The sequence below is a fragment of the Lissotriton vulgaris genome, chromosome 1_1, assembly GCF_964263255.1.
Source record: "Lissotriton vulgaris chromosome 1_1, aLisVul1.2, whole genome shotgun sequence".
NCBI lineage: Eukaryota > Metazoa > Chordata > Amphibia > Caudata > Salamandridae > Lissotriton > Lissotriton vulgaris.
In genome coordinates this window covers 250,639,092-250,658,502 of record NC_141685.1, presented here as the reverse complement: position 1 = coordinate 250,658,502, position 19,411 = coordinate 250,639,092, and the positions used below count along the sequence as shown (strand labels likewise).

The following is a 19,411-nucleotide window of genomic DNA, read 5'->3' as shown; positions in this document are numbered from 1 at the left end:
TCCGTTAGCCTTCCTCTATTTACAACCCGCTGCTCCCATCGCTTCAGATAGGTCCAGCAGGAAAATGGCTATCCCTACTTTGATAGATGGACGCCGTCCTCTTCAAAACAGCCCATACATTGGTGTGCAACCAACTGTCTTATGAAGCCGAATCCCCTCTGCTCTGTGAATTTGCCTATGGCACTGTTCACTCGTCTGCTGGAAGTTTGGATGGCCCCCCCTGATCTAGCGTCCTTCCACTGTAGTCTAGGAGTGATCTCGGACCATCATACTTTGCACAGCCCCAACCGATTGCTCAAATCGCTCAGCGCGCCCCTCAGTAACTGTAGGAGGGCCATGCGCTCCAAGGGGGACCAATTCCTCGCCCCCCAAAACCCCCGTCCAATAGTTGCTGAAGTACGCGGTGCGCGCTACTCCACTGCAAGTCGGGCGACACTATCCACATGATTTTTGGTTGTTGCAAAACCATGCTTCCATTCTTTGCTATCAACCCACCGGGCTACCCTTTGTACTCACATTTCCACCCGGACCGATTTACCTACCAAATAAAAAGATGCGGACGTGTAAACACGTTTACTACATATCCAGATTATACACTGCAACCCGTACAATTGGCTCCACGTCACATACATATGAACCACAAATGCCCACCAATCACCCTTGTTTCAACCCGCCTAGAAGCGTATGTACAGATTGTAACAGCTGAATTCCCAGTGCCCCCAGGCCTGCCTGAAAAGCTGTCGTCGCAGCACCTGTCCTAGACGAGTGATTACAAAACCTTTTCCCCTGTCTGTTGTTGCCAGGTAGCTCTAAGCAAGTGTCCATGAAGTGCCGCCGCCGGTACCTGGTCAGGGGGGGGGGCGGCCACAAACTAACAGCCACCGCGAACTTTGAGGAGACCCAGATGCCCCCCCGGGAAGCCATGTCAAAGCCTACCATAGGCTGGATTTACCTTGCCAAGTCGTGCACCTAGCCACCGGCCATCTGGCCCCCCGCAGATGTGACTCTCTCTATACCTAGGAAAGCAAAGTTTGCGCTTGCCCCCTGTCTCCCTTGTGCAAGGAATACCCCCAGTTGTCCTGAAAGAAGGACGCAGTCTACCAGGCCTGCGAACAAGGCTGTGTCCCGTCGTTCCCAAATGACAAAAGTCATCCCAACAATGAGGCACCCCTTCCACAACGTACGTGTCCTGGAGTGCCCATTTGCAGAAACACTGACAGCCTTGAACAAGCACCGTACATAACGCACCACATGGGCATGCATTTATCATAGTATAACTTGCCGACTAGCTTGAAAACCTAGCAGATGAAAGCTGCTCAAGTGGACTGGTAGTGGACTGGTATCACCTGCAAGCTGAACAATGTCTGCATTGGCCAACCAGGCCCCTCTGTCCACCCACCAGACCAGATGGAATGCTACATCTGGCGGGCAATCTGACAATGAGCATGCCCCCCCTCAGGGCAACAATGACCGAATCCCCATGAAAATATGAAAGGCTGGCATAGTCGCTCCTTCCTCGTAACACCAGATAAAGGAGCTACCAAATCGCCCCGCGTGTAGCTCCGCAGAGCTGGCCGCCCCCCGATGACTGCCACTGCCAAGGGTGGCCATTCTTCCTGGTGTACATATGAGTGCCTGTTCGCCCCCAGGCTCTGAGAGGACCCTGGAATCAGGCTGCATGTCTACGAAGCATGCCTGCCCTTGGGGTGTCCAAGTGAGAGACAGACCGTACTACAATAGGGAGTCAAGGTGCCAACGCAAGTTGCACCCACCGGCCCCTAAGCCTCTGCTGCACATCGACGGAGCACTAGGTAAAGCAATAACATTTGTTCCCCCCTAGGAGGTCCATAAAACATGTACCAAGTAACACAATGTATTGCTAGGTTATACGAAGTAGTGTACAGGGATATAGTCATCCTGCGCCAAAGGAGTGGTCCTCAACATGGGTTTTCTAATGTGCTGCAGGTATCGGAGCACCCACCCATCCCTCAGTGAATGGGGCCTCAGTTGTTCAAACAGCTAATAAATTAAAGAGAACAAACGGCACAGCAATCCATTAATGCACATGAGATGCATGATATGCCCAAATCAACCTGTTGTTGAGCTGAAAACACATTTCCCATTATCTTTCGCATGAATGCATGAATAGCCCCTGTTCTATCACGGCCTCCAGCGCGAACACCCCAATTATTGCACCAAAAAACACTTTATCCAGACTCAAGTAAGAGAGAACATCCCATTCTGCACAGGGCTGCCTAATAAGTCCCAGCTCCCATTCCATGTATTACTTCCATGAGTGAAACCAGCACGCGTCCCACACCCCGGATAGTAATGACAACTGGGGAGAACATGCGAGTCCCAGACCCTAACACACTGCCCCCAGAGTGCTATGATCCTTATACCTGTTGATAATTCAGGTGGTCCCCCATGTTGTTGGGGCAGTTCTCTTGCGCGGTTCCTGCATTGGAGACAGAAAACATTGATTAAGATGTCCCCCCCCCGATCCACCATCTGCATTCTCTGCAATGAGACATGGCCCTCAATGCCCACACACTACCCAGGCCAGATGGGGGTCCGAGCACTAATTAGTTAGCATTACATGCACCCTTCCACAATTAAAGAGGACCTCCCTTATTAATTGAAGGAAGTCCATTCATAAACGAACACTCCTCTCCTAGGCTCTGAAGGTGTTTACGTACACGCATCTTCTACTATCAGCTCTTGTTGCAAGTTGCTTCTAGTAACTTCGCGTAGCTATGTACTGAGAACACCTATGGGAGTGACGGTTCTGCCCCCCCCCCCCCCCTTGAGAAGCGTTCTGACACCCATTCGGGCAAAGTCCGTGCTCCGACCCCAAGCACAATAGAACTGCAGAGCCTGCAACAAGCTTCCTTTCACTGCACCGTCTACTCGGCGGCGGGCCTCTAGAACGAAGCTTGGGTCAGTCCTTCCACGTTTAACTGAGAGATTAAATCTATTCTCGTTCCCCAAGAGTTCAGCTTCCAAGTTGTTAAGAGTTCATGCACCCATAACCTCATGCAAGGCCCAATTCCCCCTGGTAGGCCCGCAATGTTCTTGTGCCATGGTCCCCCCCACTCTAAAATTGTTATAAGTGTCCAATATTTTGTTCAGATCATCTCTGGTATCGAAATTACCTTGGGCAGCCTGGTTGTCCTTAGAAAGGACCAGGGGCGGTGGCGTAGCACTTGCCCCCTGTGACGGAACCTCGCAGGGTTTCGCCACCGATTTGCTTTGTGCCAGCGGCAAAGATTCCAGGGGGAAATCCCTAACATTGGGCTTTCTGATCCGTTTGGGCCTGGAGGGAGCGGCATCGGTACTGTTCTGGGTATCAGAAGATGGGGATTCAGCCGGGAAACCAGCATCCTCTGGCACTGGCGTGTTCATCAGATTCTGTGCCCAAGCAAGGCCTTTAAGCTTTGCCATTTCCATAAAGTCTACCCACACTGCGTCCTGGGAGGTGCCCGGCAACGAGTCCTCCACCTGGGTATATTCTTGAAAGAGGGGAGGGGAACGTTGGCTGTCCATTCTCCCTTCTGTTCGCCCACCCGGGAAATTACAATGGTGCGACAAGGCGGAAAATTCGGAGGAAATCAGCGAGGGAGAGAGAGAAGGGGCTATGGAGGGAAATAGGTAACGTTAGTTGGCACACTTGTAGGTGACAATTTACTAGACAACACACTGGCGTGTTCCCTCTCCCTTTCTGTGTGCATGTGCCCCCCTCTGTATCCACACCAAAGACTGGTCCTTCGCCATATACCTGTCTCTGGCCCACCAATTGCCACCTGTGCCGCTTCCTCGTCCTTTGCGCTAATTACTTTGCTTTGTATCCTGAAAAATAAAACAAATTGTCACAACGTTCCCCCATTCTTGAAATTGAGCTCTTTAATCTGTTGTGCTCCTTCAGCTTCCGGCGTCCTGCCACCGTATTTCAGCTTCCTCTCCTCCATTCCTCCCCAGCTGTACACGTACCATCCTGAAAGTACACGCATGTTAGTGCAACCTTATATGTAACATATAACAGCCCCGATTGCCCTTCTAGTTACTCCCTCAACAAAATCACCAAGGGAAAATTGTCTCATACAATAGCTCACACTAACTTAATGCGAGACCTAATGCATTGCAAATGCTTGATTAGTAAATGCACTGAACGGAAAAGTGGTCAAGAAACGTTTGACCACTGCCTGCCCCTAGGGCGATGCCTACTTGCACTCAGAAAGGGAGCAACCGCAAGGTTGCCCCTGATAGTAAATAGCCTCCACGCATGGGAAGGCATGAAGCACCAGGCTAGTGCAGCATAACCTTGGTCTGGTCGAGTATCGCACTGTCCAATGCGGGGCCAATGGCATGGAAAGGCGTGTTGCTGATGCTGGCGTGTATCCGACTGGCAGCTTCCTGCGCTTACCCCTGAACTGTACGTGAAATAGTCAAGTGAGGACACTAAAAAGGATACAGCAGCGCTGAGGAACGAACCCTCCAGCCTGCTAGATCGTCGACGGCCATGCCTGGTTGTCCTTAGAAAGGACCAGGGGCGGGCCATGGGCGTAGGGCCGCCTCTTTGCACAGGGTGGGAATCCCCTCCCGCCAACGAGGAGCAGAGGAGGAATCGAAAATGCATGCCCACGCGGCGAGTGCGCCGCTGTGCCACATACGTGCCCCATGCACTCGAGGAGCCGGGGACGTACCACCCAGAGCCCAAGTCAATTAACTTATAAATGCTTCAACATAAATACAAACATTAAAAGCGAAATGTGCCCCAGTCTCTTAAAAGGTTAATAGCAGTGCTTTAAAATTTTGTACTCCCTACAAACAACTTTCCATTATAAATGTCCGAGCGTCCATCAAACATACCTTTTAATTCACATTATCCCATATAATTGCTTGTACCTGTAAAACTCACAACAAATATAAATGTTGCCATCTTAAAACAAACAATGAAACAGGCAGAAGTAGAAGCCAGCACTGCTAACCACATCATTAGAAAAGGCTCAACATGATATCTGACAGCCACATACGTAATAAAAGTGAACCCCTTGATCGCAAAGCAGAAACAACAGGTAAGGGGAACAGCTATCAGCACGGGATCCGAACCCGTGACCTTGGAGTTATTAGCACTGCGCTCTAACCCATTGAGCTATTCTGCCCATCCAAAGACCTTGGCGCTACCTCGTGGAATTTGTATTGCTCACCAATGTCACTTTTACTTCATGTAACTTATCGTCTGCTTTTGTAATTTGTTTATTACTAATTTCTGTTCGTTTGGGAAGCGCTCTGATGCTCTCATTGTAAACAATGACCGGAAGGACCCACACGATCATAATAAAACAATTTAACCCATTCCAAAAAAGGAACCGCACTGTTCTTAATGTGAAGCGATTCCCGGGGGAGAAGCCTTTGTGAAATGCTGAAACTGAAAATTATAACGACTAACTTGTTAGAAGAGCGAAAGGAGCCTTCTTAACGTTCGCTTTTACCATATTTCATATAAGCAGTTTTTTTTTTTTTTTTGAAACTTCAATCCCTGGTGGCTCTAACTGAAGGAGGTACATGGACAAGAAAGTTCTTTATCGCGCACCGCATACGGACATGGGCAGGAGGCAAATATCATCTGGTGTTTCTCGTCACACCCTGCCTGTGAAGCGCTCTGACGCCCTCGGGTCGAAGTCCGCGCTAATTACAAATGCAAATTAAAATAATAAATGACACCCTGTGCATGCAGGTCCCAATCCCGGAACACCCCCCCCCCCCCCACCCTTCCCTCGAGGGACCGCAACCGAACCGAGCCCGAGGAAGCCAACCCACGCCCCACCCGCAAGCAAGCGCCTGGACGGGCCAGAGGGAGCAAAGACCCCACGCGCCCCACCAAACACCGGCCGAAAAGGCGACCCAGATCCGACCCCCGCCCCAGGCAAGCCGGGGAACAGCTCCTAAATCACAGGGCCAGCGGGACTCATGGAGCAACAGGGGAAGGCGAAAGGTGGGGTGGCGGGTAGCGGCAACTGTGAGTGGGGGCACATACGCCCGGTGCACCGACGACCCCGCAAGCACGAGAACGGAACACAACACAGGCGAGGGGGAGCCTCCCGACCGCTCGCGAAACAAGGAAGGCCCCCAGGAAACCCCCCCCCCCCCCCGTACGAGAACTAGCACCAGCTGCCCCAGCAGCGAGCCTCGCCTCCCTCAGCACAGCCCCCCCCCCCCCCATTCCACAGGAGAAGCAACGCGGCACATCCGTATGCTCAGCAGCGCTTTTAAAAGTTCACGGGCTCCCAGCGCCGCTACCTTTTACGCTCTGCAGCGCTACCCCCTGTGGCCCCCTCCTAATCGCGTATAATAAAGGCGCCCCCTCATTTATGGCTAGCCGATCCCTGGCTCACGTGACCGGTATTAAGGAGGGGCGCACCGTGACACGGGAGATGTGAGGAACGGTGTTTGATTACGTGTGGCAGTAATATATCGCACCCCCCCCTGCCGACCTCATACTGATACCCGCCTTGAAGTCGCACGGACTTTCTAGCTCCCTCTAAAGTGATCTGACACCGCCAGTAATGTCCCGCAGACATTCGCGCTCCAAGTGCTCCACAGCCCCCCTCGTTACATTACCGCATACAATCCCGCTACTAACCTAATTTAAAATTACATGCCCTGCAATATTCTCGCTACGCCGTGAGGCCTCTCACCTAGTGAATTGCCAGCAGCGCCGCCGGGCCTATCGAAAAAACAGCAACGGGCAGCACCCGCCCGGGGTCCGGGGAGGGCGAGGGTCACGCGAGCAGCAGCCAGGAAAAAACGCCGGGCAGTCCGGGTCCGCGCTGCGGGATTCGCCAGAGGTGGGGGGGGGGGCGAGGGTCTACGCGCCGCTGCCCAGGAACAAAAGAGGACGCCAGACCCTCGCCCCCGGGCTATATAGCTTTCCCCCCTCCTCTCCCCCCAGGACAGGAAATGACCTCACGCGTGGGGGAATCCCTGGTTGACCACTGGCTGACCACCGAGTCAGCCAACCACTAGACCGCTAATGGTCCGTGCCATCCTATGGCACTAAGGATGGCCGCCCTCGCAGGTAGCCACCTTTGGTGTCCCGGGGCAGCCTGTCACTCGGCTTTGTCAATTGTTATTACTGGCAGAAGATAAATAAGCTGCAACTATAACTTGTATATAATATTGACAAAGCTTCCAATTAAATCCTTGGTGACCCTACCACAATGTTGCTGCTCCTGAGTTTCAGAAAGAGAAGGGAAATCCAGAAAGAAAATGACTCTTAAAGGATTTCCCTTCCCCCACAACGCTCCCCTGGCATGACCTCATGCTGTAACTTCTCTACTACTGAGAAGTGAGCAGTGTGAGCAGCGCACATCCATGTGCTGGTGCTGTCTCGAAACGGGTCTCTATCAGGCTTTGTTTTGAGCCATGGCACTTTTTTCCGGACTGCAGTGACAGCAAACAGCGGTCATTGCAGTCCGGGAAAAAAACGGGCTGCCCGTGTCAGGGCTCAAAACAGAGCCCGATAGAGACCCGTTTCCAGGCCCCCTGAAAAAAACTGCCGGTGCTCAGACCCCTTGAGACCCGGCCCACTTAAAGCCCTGGTGCCATCGTTTTATGCCACGCGCTATTTATATAATCTGTACTCTTCGTTGTGTGATAAAAGGCAAACATCGAATAACGCTTCATAGTATTGATCTGTGGCATTTTCCCTCCAGTTCTTTAATACTACAGCAGCTGTGCAGCAAGGGCAGGGGGGGGGGGGCAGGAGCCGAGGGGTCGGGGTAAACCGCAAAGGGGTTTAGACTGATAGAAGGGAAGAGACACAAGTGAGAGTTATTAGGACTTCCAGAGCCATTTTTAGGTTTTGCCTCGCCAAAAAGATGCGCTCTGCGCATCTTTTTTGCGCAGGCAAAAACCTAATGAGTACTGTGTGTGGGTTTGGGTCGGCCCTCGTCATTCATTGGCTGGCTCCATAAATGGAGCCTAGCCATTGGACGAGGGGCCTGCCCATCAATGCCGGACCAGACACGGGGGCGTTCCCGAGATTCTTTGGCTTTTGGCTACGTCAGCCGAAAGCCTCTTCTCGGGAACGCCCCCGAATCTGGTCCAGGATTGAGGGCACCCGCCGGGAAAGGGCATGAAGGTCAAACCAAGCTGCAGGGAGGTATCGCCGGCAGCCCGTCATCCGAGGAGATGGTTGGCTGCAGGGAAAGTAGGAGGCATGAAGATTATACCGAGTGCAGAGTGGTGCTTCAGAGTGGAGCTTCAGAGTGGAGCGCCAGAGTGGAGCTTCAGAGTGGAGCTTCAGAGTGCAGAGTGGAGCTTCAGAGTGGAGCTTCAGAGTGGAGCTTCAGAGTGGAGCTTCAGAGTGGAGAGTGGAGCTTCAGAGTGGAGCTTCAGAGTGGAGCTTCAGAGTGCAGAGTGGAGCTTCAGAGTGGAGCTTCAGAGTGCAGAGTGGAGCTTCAGAGTGGAGCTTCAGAGTGGAGCTTCAGAGTGGAGCTTCAGAGTGGAGCTTCAGAGTGCAGAGTGGAGCTTCAGAGTGGAGCTTCAGAGTGGAGCTTCAGAGTGCAGAGTGGAGCTTCAGAGTGGAGCTTCAGAGTGCAGAGTGGAGCTTCAGAGTGGAGCTTCAAAGTGGAGCTTCAGAGTGGAGCTTCAGAGTGCAGAGTGGAGCTTCAGAGTGGAGCTTCAGAGTGGAGCTTCAGAGTGCAGAGTAGAGCTTCAGAGTGGAGCTTCAGAGTGCAGAGTAGAGCTTCAGAGTGGAGCTTCAGAGTGCAGAGTAGAGCTTCAGAGTGGAGCTTCAGAGTGGAGCTTCAGAGTGGAGCTTCAGAGTGGAGCTTCAGAGTGCAGAGTGGAGCTTCAGAGTGGAGCTTCAGAGTGCAGAGTGGAGCTTCAGAGTGGAGCTTCAGAGTGCAGAGTGGAGCTTCAGAGTGCAGATTCAGAGTGGAGCTTCAAAGTGCAGAGTGGAGCTTCAGAGTGGAGCTTCAGAGTGCAGAGTGGAGCTTCAGAGTGGAGCTTCAGAGTGCAGAGTGGAGCTTCAGAGTGGAGCTTCAGAGTGCAGAGTGGAGCTTCAGAGTGCAGATTCAGAGTGGAGCTTCAGAGTGGAGCTTCAGAGTGCAGAGTGGAGCTTCAGAGTGGAGCTTCAGAGTGCAGAGTGGAGCTTCAGAGTGGAGCTTCAGAGTGGAGCTTCAGAGTGGAGCTTCAGAGTGCAGAGTGGAGCTTCAGAGTGCAGAGTGGAGCTTCAGAGTGGAGCTTCAGAGTGGAGCTTCAGAGTGGAGCTTCAGAGTGGAGCTTCAGAGTGCAGAGTGGAGCTTCAGAGTGGAGCTTCAGAGTGGAGCTTCAGAGTGGAGCTTCAGAGTGGAGCTTCAGAGTGGAGCTTCAGAGTGCAGAGTGGAGCTTCAGAGTGGAGCTTCAGAGTGCAGAGTGGAGCTTCAGAGTGGAGCTTCAGAGTGCAGAGTGGAGCTTCAGAGTGGAGCTTCAGAGTGGAGCTTCAGAGTGGAGCTTCAGAGTGGAGCTTCAGAGTGCAGAGTGGAGCTTCAGAGTGCAGAGTGGAGCTTCAGAGTGGAGCTTCAGAGTGGAGCTTCAGAGTGGAGCTTCAGAGTGGAGCTTCAGAGTGCAGAGTGGAGCTTCAGAGTGGAGCTTCAGAGTGGAGCTTCAGAGTGGAGCTTCAGAGTGGAGCTTCAGAGTGGAGCTTCAGAGTGCAGAGTGGAGCTTCAGAGTGGAGCTTCAGAGTGGAGCTTCAGAGTGGAGCTTCAGAGTGGAGCTTCAGAGTGCAGATTCAGAGTGGAGCTTCAGAGTGGAGCTTCAGAGTGCAGAGTGGAGCTTCAGAGTGGAGCTTCAGAGTGCAGAGTGGAGCTTCAGAGTGGAGCTTCAGAGTGCAGAGTGGAGCTTCAGAGTGGAGCTTCAGAGTGGAGCTTCAGAGTGCAGATTCAGAGTGGAGCTTCAGAGTGGAGCTTCAGAGTGGAGCTTCAGAGTGGAGCTTCAGAGTGGAGCTTCAGAGTGGAGCTTCAGAGTGCAGAGTGGAGCTTCAGAGTGGAGCTTCAGAGTGGAGCTTCAGAGTGGAGCTTCAGAGTGGAGCTTCAGAGTGCAGCTTCAGAGTGGAGCTTCAGAGTGCAGAGTGGAGCTTCAGAGTGCAGAGTGGAGCTTCAGAGTGGAGCTTCAGAGTGGAGCTTCAGAGTGCAGCTTCAGAGTGGAGCTTCAGAGTGCAGAGTGGAGCTTCAGAGTGCAGAGTGGAGCTTCAGAGTGGAGCTTCAGAGTGGAGCTTCAGAGTGCAGAGTGGAGCTTCAGAGTGGAGCTTCAGAGTGGAGCTTCAGAGTGCAGAGTGGAGCTTCAGAGTGGAGCTTCAGAGTGCAGAGTGGAGCTTCAGAGTGGAGCTTCAGAGTGGAGCTTCAGAGTGGAGCTTCAGAGTGGAGCTTCAGAGTGCAGATTCAGAGTGCAGATTCAGAGTGCAGATTCAGAGTGGAGCTTCAGAGTGCAGAGTGGAGCTTCAGAGTGGAGCTTCAGAGTGCAGAGAGGAGCTTCAGAGTCAGAGTGGAGCTTCAGAGTGGAGCTTCAGAGCGGAGCTTCAGAGTGGAGCTTCAGAGCGGAGCTTCAGAGTGGAGCTTCAGAGCGGAGCTTCAGAGTGGAGCTTCAGAGCGGAGCTTCAGAGTGGAGCTTCAGAGCGGAGCTTCAGAGTGGAGCTTCAGAGTGGAGCTTCAGAGTGCAGAGTGGAGCTTCAGAGTGGAGCTTCAGAGTGCAGAGTGGAGCTTCAGAGTGGAGCTTCAGAGTGGAGCTTCAGAGCGGAGCTTCAGAGCGGAGCTTCAGAGTGGAGCTTCAGAGTGGAGCTTCAGAGTGCAGAGTGGAGCTTCAGAGTGGAGCGTCAGAGTGGAGCTTCAGAGTGCAGAGTGGAGCTTCAGAGTGGAGCTTCAGAGTGCAGAGTGGAGCTTCAGAGTGGAGCTTCAGAGTGCAGAGTGGAGCTTCCGAGTGGAGCTTCAGAGTGCAGAGTGGAGCTTCCGAGTGGAGCTTCCGAGTGGAGCTTCAGAGTGGAGCTTCAGAGTGCAGAGTGGAGCTTCAGAGTGCAGATTCAGAGTGGAGCTTCAGAGTGGAGCTTCAGAGTGGAGCTTCAGAGTGCAGAGTGGAGCTTCAGAGTGGAGCTTCAGAGTGCAGAGTGGAGCTTCAGAGTGCAGATTCAGAGTGGAGCTTCAGAGTGCAGATTCAGAGTGGAGCTTCAGAGTGCAGAGTGGAGCTTCAGAGTGGAGCTTCAGAGTGCAGAGTGGAGCTTCGGAGTGGAGCTTCAGAGTGGAGCGCCAGAGTGGAGCTTCAGAGTGGAGCTTCAGAGTGGAGCTTCAGAGTGGAGCTTCAGAGTGGAGCTTCAGAGTGGAGCTTCAGAGTGCAGAGTGGAGCTTCAGAGTGACGCTTCAGAGTGGAGCTTCAGAGTGCAGAGTGGAGCTTCAGAGTGGAGCTTCAGAGTGGAGCTTCAGAGTGGAGCTTCAGAGTGGAGAGTGGAGCTTCAGAGTGGAGCTTCAGAGTGGAGCTTCAGAGTGGAGCTTCAGAGTGGAGCTTCAGAGTGCAGAGTGGAGCTTCAGAGTGGAGCTTCAGAGTGGAGCTTCAGAGCGGAGCTTCAGAGTGGAGCTTCAGAGTGCAGAGTGGAGCTTCAGAGTGGAGCTTCAGAGTGCAGAGTGGAGCTTCAGAGTGGAGCTTCAGAGTGGAGCTTCAGAGCGGAGCTTCAGAGTGGAGCTTCAGAGTGCAGAGTGGAGCTTCAGAGTGGAGCTTCAGAGTGCAGAGTGGAGCTTCAGAGTGGAGCTTCAGAGTGCAGAGTGGAGCTTCAGAGCGGAGCTTCAGAGCGGAGCTTCAGAGTGGAGCTTCAGAGCGGAGCTTCAGAGCGGAGCTTCAGAGTGGAGCTTCAGAGCGGAGCTTCAGAGTGCAGAGTGGAGCTTCAGAGTGGAGCTTCAGAGTGGAGCTTCAGAGCGGAGCTTCAGAGTGGAGCTTCAGAGTGCAGAGTGAAGCTTCAGAGTGGAGCTTCAGAGTGGAGCTTCAGAGTGGAGCTTCAAAGTGGAGCTTCAGAGTGCAGAGTGGAGCTTCAGAGTGGAGCTTCAGAGTGCAGAGTGGAGCTTCAGAGTGGAGCTTCAGAGTGCAGAGTGGAGCTTCAGAGTGGAGCTTCAGAGTGGAGCTTCAGAGTGGAGCTTCAGAGTGGAGCTTCAGAGTGCAGAGTAGAGCTTCAGAGTGGAGCTTCAGAGTGGAGCTTCAGAGTGGAGCTTCAGAGTGGAGCTTCAGAGTGGAGCTTCAGAGTGGAGAGTGGAGATTCAGAGTGGAGCTTCAGAGTGGAGAGTGGAGATTCAGAGTGGAGATTCAGAGTGGAGAGTGGAGATTCAGAGTGGAGATTCAGAGTGGAGAGTGGAGCTTCAGAGTGGAGATTCAGAGTGGAGAGTGGAGCTTCAGAGTTGAGATTCAGAGTGCAGAGTGGAGCTTCAGAGTGCAGAGTGGAGCTTCAGAGTGCAGAGTGGAGCTTCAGAGTGGAGCTTCAGAGTGCAGAGTGGAGCTTCAGAGTGGAGCTTCAAAGTGTGAGTGGAGCTTCAGAGTGGAGCTTCAGAGTGGAGCTTCAGAGTGGAGCTTCAGAGTGCAGAGTGGAGCTTCAGAGTGCAGAGTGGAGATTCAGAGTGCAGAGTGGAGATTTAGAGTGCAGAGTGGAGATTCAGAGTGGAGCTTCAGAGTGCAGAGTGGAGCTTCAGAGTGCAGAGTGGAGATTCAGAGTGCAGATTCAGAGTGCAGAGTGCAGATTCAGAGTGGAGCTTCAGAGTTCAGATTCAGAGTGGAGCTTCAGAGTGCAGAGTGGAGCTTCAGAGTGCAGATTCAGAGTGGAGCTTCAGAGTTCAGATTCAGAGTGGAGCTTCAGAGTGCAGAGTGGAGCTTCAGAGTGGAGCTTCAGAGTGGAGCTTCATAGTGGAGCTTCAGAGTGGAGATTCAGAGTGGAGCTTCAGAGTGGAGCTTCAGAGTGCAGCTTCAGAGTGGAGCTTCAGAATGCAGAGTGGAGCTTCAGAGTGTCAAGAGCAATGCCAATAGCTCTAACTTTAACAAAGGCAAAACCATTGCATTGTAAATGCTTGTTGTTTAGATGGAATAAAATACTTTTCTAATGTTGCAACAACAAAAACTGTACTTCCCATACCGGGAGTCGAACCCGGGCCGCCTGGGTGAAAACCAGGAATCCTAACCGCTAGACCATATGGGAGGCTGCCTGCAAAGGATGCAGTCTGTTGAACATCTGTTCTGTCAGGCTCCGGTTTGTACATGTACAATCACACTGCCACCCATAAGGGTCTGGCCATGAATGGGGTAACAGACCACCCCTACACTCCTGACAAACCGGAAGGAATGAGAGGTCATGATTTCTGCAACACCCTGCTCATGTCTCATCATTTTCAACCCTAGACCTTCTCCAGACCCAGAGCCCAGGACCAGAGGACAGCAGCAGCCCCCGCACTGCCTCTTACTGCCCCTCCCCCCCTGGAGCCAGACAAAGCCACGCCCCTCTCCCCAGGACCCCCCTTCACTCCTGTGTCTCCTCACCAGGCTCAAGGCCCCACAGACCCCTCTGCAGTTACCCTCCAGCTGCTTCTTTGGACCACACGCTCCCCCCCCCCCCCACCTGTCACAGGCCCGAGGCTGCCTTCTGGAGGGGTGAGGGGGGCTCCAGTTAACCTAACAGCACCGGCCCCAGTCCTGACACTTGATTGGTTCACACAGAGGAGGGAGGACCAGCTCAGGTTTTTATTTATTTATTTATTTATGCATTTTTATATAGCGCAGACTTTACCCGAAGGTGTCAGAGCGCTTCACATAAGGAACAGAAATGAAACATAATGAGAAACATTACAAAAGAACAGATTGCAAACGCATACGTTACAGTACATAAGGTAATAGTGACATTTGTGAGCAAACAAAATACATGAGGTAGTAAAAATTGTGAGCAGTCAAAAATACATGAGGTAGTAAAGGTAATAGTGACAATTGTGAGCAAACAAAATACATGAGGTAGTAAAAATTGTGCGCCTCCAAAAATACATGAGGTAGTAAAAAGTGCACAGGAGGAAAAAGTGACAAGTGTGCAGTTACAAGAGAAGACAAAGTATCATTTGGGGTATAATACTGCAAAAGGTGCTAGACACTCCGGCACAAGAACAAGTGTTATGTAGGCAGAGGTGGCACGTGTGCCAGTATCAAAGGTAAAAACATGTGAGAGGTCGCAAATCGTGTGTTACAAGGGCAAAGTGGTGTGTGCATGTTACAAAAGGGCACAAAACACAGGTACATGGAAAATACTCCAAAGAGGCAGACACTCCAACCCCAGGAATACACTGGGAAGGCACTTCCATGGTCGTGGAAATTATCAGTAGTGGGAAGCCTTCCTCCAAATAACAAGAGGACGTGAATTACTTTTGGAGGTGTCTCTGGAGGAGGAGAACTTTGAGGTCCCTTTTGAAGGCCTGGGAGGAGGCGGTGGTCCGGAGCTGAGGCGGAAGGGAGTTCCAGATTCTCACTGCGTTGCCTGAAAAGGATTGGGCCATTGTTCTCTCCTTCTTGAAAGTGGGAGGTTCAAGTAGTAGATTCTCCGCATTGCGTGAAGGTCTAGAACCTCCAGAGAGTTTCAGTTTATTCGCCAGGTAGCGAGGAGAGGAGGAGTGCAAGGCTTTGTGGGTGATACAAGCGGTCTTGTAGATAGCTCTAGCCTCGAAGGGAAGCCAACGGAGGGTGGATAACATTGGTGTGATGTGATCGCTTCTTTTGGCCCCATAAATGAAGCGAGCTGCAGAATGGAAAACAGACTTAAGTGGGGACAGGTGAGATTTGGGGAGGCCAGTAAGAAGAGAATTGCAGTAGTCAAGTCTGGAGAGGACCAGCGATTACACCAGGGTGATGAGGTCCTGCTCCGGGAAAAAGCGTCGGATTCCCCAAAGAAGGCGCAGTTGGTAACGAGCAGATTTAGCAATAGAATAGATGTGGGGAGTTAGGTTGAGTTTTTTGTCTAGAATGACTCCAAGGGATTTAGCGCTGTCGACAATGCTGGGTTTATTGTTTAGTAGATTCATCTGATCCATCCATGATTGGACCGGGGTAGGAGAGAGTGAGGAGGAGAAGAGGAGGAATTCAGTTTTGGAGGGATTCAGAATCAGTTGATGAGTTGACATCCAGTTTTGGATGGAGTCCAGAGTAGAGCTTAGGAAGGAGAGATCATGAGTGGAGGCAACCTTGAGGTAGAGTGGAGTATCGTCTGCATAGAGGTGATAGTGAATCCCGGATTTGCTTAGGAGGTTTCCCAGTGGTTCTAAGTAGAGATTGAACAATGTGGGTGCAAGTATAGAGCCTTGAGGAACACCCTGACCTACCGCCACAGGAGAAGAAAGACTGTTCGCTATTTTGATCATTTGGGATCTGTCAGAGAGGAAGGATGCAAACCATTTAAGCACAGTGCCCTCCATGCCCATTCTCTGTTGAAGAATATTGAGGAGGGTGTTGTGATTGACAGTGTCAAAGGCTGCGGAGAGGTCAAGGAGAATTAGAAGACAGGACCCCCCCCGAATCGAGTCACCCTGGCTTCTTCCCAGGTATCTTCAGATGCTCACAGTGACCGCCAGGGGGCGGCACCGCCACAGCACTCACAGCCACAGGGCCCTGGAGCAGCAACGGGACATCAGCAGCATTGTCAGGGGCAGACCCCAAATAACCCGCACAGCATTCTGGGAGAGCGGGGAGGAGCCTCTGCGGTGTGTGTTTACAAAAGTAAACATCTGAGGTTAAAAGCAATAAACACAAATTTGTAGGCATTCTCTGCTGGGTTGTTCCTTTTTCTCATCATGCCAATTTATAAGAACCGAATGGTGAGACTTTTACATATAGATAGGATACGACTGCAGCCTGGGCAGGCAAATAAAGTACAAATGTTTCCATGTTTATTCATGTCAAATGTAAACAAGTTATAAATCAAAATATACATCTATGTTTACACCGGATGTAAAAAGTGTGCACTAAGTGTGCATTTAAGTATTTAATGCTACAGAGAACATCCGAACCCAAAAAATAAACTCTTAATACACAATAACACTTGTTACCCAGGATCAACAGCACTAATGTATCCAAAAGTAAACACGAAACACCCTAAATAAATAAATAAACATATATAACTCTGATCCAATACTAGGAAACCTACGGTGTTTGAGCGCTACATGTATATCGATATAACTAGATTACATACCCCCTTTATTAACTTTTGGATCCCAAAATAATAAATGTAAATATATCATGAAATCAGCCAGGACTCAGACGTTTCCCTGTTAGTTAAATATCCGTCGGGTTTGAAGCGTTATCAAGTGTTTAGACAAAGAATATTGCCCAATTAGGTACAGTCCGGAACCACTCTTCATGCAAAATAGCACCTTGTCATCCCCTCCCCACCTAGCCTTCAATAGCTCAGTTGGTAGAGCGGAGGACTGTAGCGGAGTGACTGTCATCCTTAGGTCGCTGGTTCAAATCCGGCTCGAAGGATTTTTGCAAACTCTTCACTTTTTTTCTCTCTGCTTCACAATGGAAAGCGCCTCTTTCTCGGACCCTCACACGCCGGGGCTTTTCCTGCCTCCCCTCTTCACCTTTACAGCCCAGCTCTCTCCTCCGGCAGGGGTGAGGGGGGTGGTGTCTCCCGCCACCCCCTCCCTGTGTGCAGCCCCCGCTGCAATGCCCCCTCATCAGACAGAGCCAGGGGCCCCTGGGCTGAAGAGCCAGTCCGGGGCCCCCTCTGAAGCAGCCCTGGGAGCTGGTTGTGGTGACTCTGGCACCAGGGGATGCTGCTGAGAGCGTCTGCCAGGAGGCGAGAGGGTTGCTGTGAGGTGTGAGGGAGGAGTGTGTTTGTGTGTGTATGGTAGGAGAGAGTGTGTGTGTTTGTTGAGCCCGTGGCCCCCTGTGTTGGTGTCAAGGAGTTGATAAATGGCACGAACCGGTAGCATATCGGGGAGAGGCGGCTCGAAGGCCACATGAGGAGCGGCCCAGCAGGTTGAGATCCACCGGTTCCTCGTTAGTATAGTGGTCAGTATCCCCGCCTGTCACGCGGGAGACCGTCCCCGACGGGGAGGTTCATGTTTTTTAAGTAAGCAAACGTTTTGACGATAGAACAACTTTTTTAAATGCAATTTATAAAGTTATACTGATATTACAATTTGCTGTTGCTTTTTAATTATGGCCACACCTTTACAAGTTAAAATATTTAGAAGTCTTTTACCTTTTGGACAGCATTTGTGTCTTTTCCTTTTAAGTAAATGAAAAAGTAAAAAGTAATTGAGGCTTATTATTTATATAAACATATATGATATTAAAATACAAAAACTACATGGAAAATGCATTTTACTGAGTATTCTTCATGCTAAATAAATGGAATGATGGGGCGGGCTCTGAATGGGGAATTGTTTTATACGAAGGTGTCACTTTTATCTATTTAAACGTAATAGTTTAGAACCTACAGACACATTGTGAAAGTAAAAGTGCCACTGGGCCGGACGTGCACGCCCCACCCCCCTCATCAAAAAAAAAAAAAAAAAAGAAATCTTATATTCCCCGGGTCCAGCATGAGCACCTAACACAGGTCTGTGTTTACCCTCTATATTGGGACATGATAGGACGGCAGGTCCCTGCATTGTAAGTAAAACCCTGTCCAGTAGGGTGACCAACTGGCATGGGTGCAAATTCAGGACGGTGAGTGTAAAAATTCAGGACCAAACTTTGGGACAAAAGTAACGTTTTACAGACACATCAGAGGAGGTCGCGCAATAGTATATAAGTAAGCCCATCCAAATCCAAACATATTCTTCCATTTGCTAACCTATTCATCATGTATCCTTCCTTCCATCCAACATTTCATTCATCCATCCACACTTTGACTCATCCATCCACTCTTCCACCCATCCATCCATACACTCATCCATCCACTCATCCACCCATCCATCCACTCATCCATCCACCCATTTACCATCCATCAACCCTTCCACCCATACATCCACTTACCTTTTCTCTCATCCATCCTTCCACTCACTCATCCATCCATCCATCCTTTCTCTCATTATCCATCCATTCACCCTTTCATTCATCCATTCACCCTTTCACTAATCCATCCAGCCATCCACCATCCCTTCAATTCCTCACTCGCCCACCTTTTCATATTAATTATGAGCTGAGCTCTTGCCTGCAGAGCTGCAGATAGAAGAGGCCCATCAAGAATTTCACCCTGGCTGTAGTTCCTAAAGCAAGGGGTAGGGTTCACTATGCCCCTGTGCTTAGGCAATCTGAAAAAGAGGAAGTCATGAGTCAAGCATGATGCACAGTTCCAGGAAGTGAGGTGACTCTGGCATGGTGTTGTATTTGCATTTTAGAGTTTTTTGTAGAGTGCAACATTCATCCCAAGGTACATCGCAGCCTGTTGTTTCCAGGGTTTTAAGCAGGATGAAACAAAATGGGGGGAGGGGGAGGTCTCTCCAAAGGGGGTGTTTAGTGTAATTAAGGGTGTGGCTTAAAACACCTCAGCTAAAAAGCTATGCTTAGCACAGTGGGCTGCTGGACTGGTGATTTGCCTCTTCTGTCATTGTATCCAGAAAATTAACACAACAAGTATTGTTACACCTACAAGCCAAAACTATTGGCTTTGTCAATGGTTGTTAGTTGCATAAGAGAAAAAAGCAGAAACCATTGCATCGTTGAATATAATGTTGAAAATGCACTTTTCTAAAATGATGAGACTGAAAGAACTCTAGCCCCTTCTTTTAACTTGTTTTCCCATCTTCTTTGAATGAACTGGATTCTCACGTAGCCGCATTGGGGTTTTTGCACATTTCTTCAATCTGAAAGAATGTCCTGCCCTAGGCCGAGGCAAGAGGAGGCCACCACATGCTGTGAGAGCCCAGACTGGCCCATTCTCATTCTGAATGTGGCAATCAGCAGCAGACAGAATGACAATGGGCGGGTGGGGCTGCTCTTGTGCTCCAGGAAGAGTGCAAGGCGGCCCCATCAGGGAGCTGAGGCTTCATGCAGGGGAACAGTGCTGTTCCTCAATGCCCAAAATTACGGATAAAAGGCATCCGTAACAGGGATTGTCAAAGACTACAGACTTGAGATCCAAATTCCGGACAGTCCATGTAATTTTCGGACAGTTGGTCACCCTACTGTCCAGGGGAAGCCGCTCATGCACGTGGGTGTCTGGGAAACCTGGGGCTGTCCTCCTGCAGGGTCCCTGAGAAGAAGCTCTGACCCTAGCATTGTACTTTCTATTTTTCTTGGTTCGTTGGTCACTGATATTTTTAGGTCGAGCCTGGGCAGCGCATGCGCTGCTCTGCGATGCATGCTGTTTTGGAATTTGTACTTGGAGTCCCGCCCTCTCTCCGCTCATATTTGTCATTGGCTT

At 50.9% G+C, this 19,411-nt stretch overlaps 2 non-coding genes across 2 annotated transcripts; one reads left to right on the top strand and one right to left on the bottom strand.

The window, feature by feature from the left end:
• Window positions 1–13,132: 13,132 nt before the first annotated feature.
• On the bottom strand, window positions 13,133–13,204 carry TRNAE-UUC (transfer RNA glutamic acid (anticodon UUC)). Its single transcript has one exon. It is a non-coding gene; the product is annotated as a tRNA-Glu (tRNA).
• A 3,225-nt stretch (window positions 13,205–16,429) lies between these two features.
• On the top strand, window positions 16,430–16,515 carry TRNAY-GUA (transfer RNA tyrosine (anticodon GUA)). Its single transcript is given in 2 exon segments — window positions 16,430–16,466; window positions 16,480–16,515. It is a non-coding gene; the product is annotated as a tRNA-Tyr (tRNA).
• The last annotated feature ends 2,896 nt before the right edge of the window (window positions 16,516–19,411 follow it).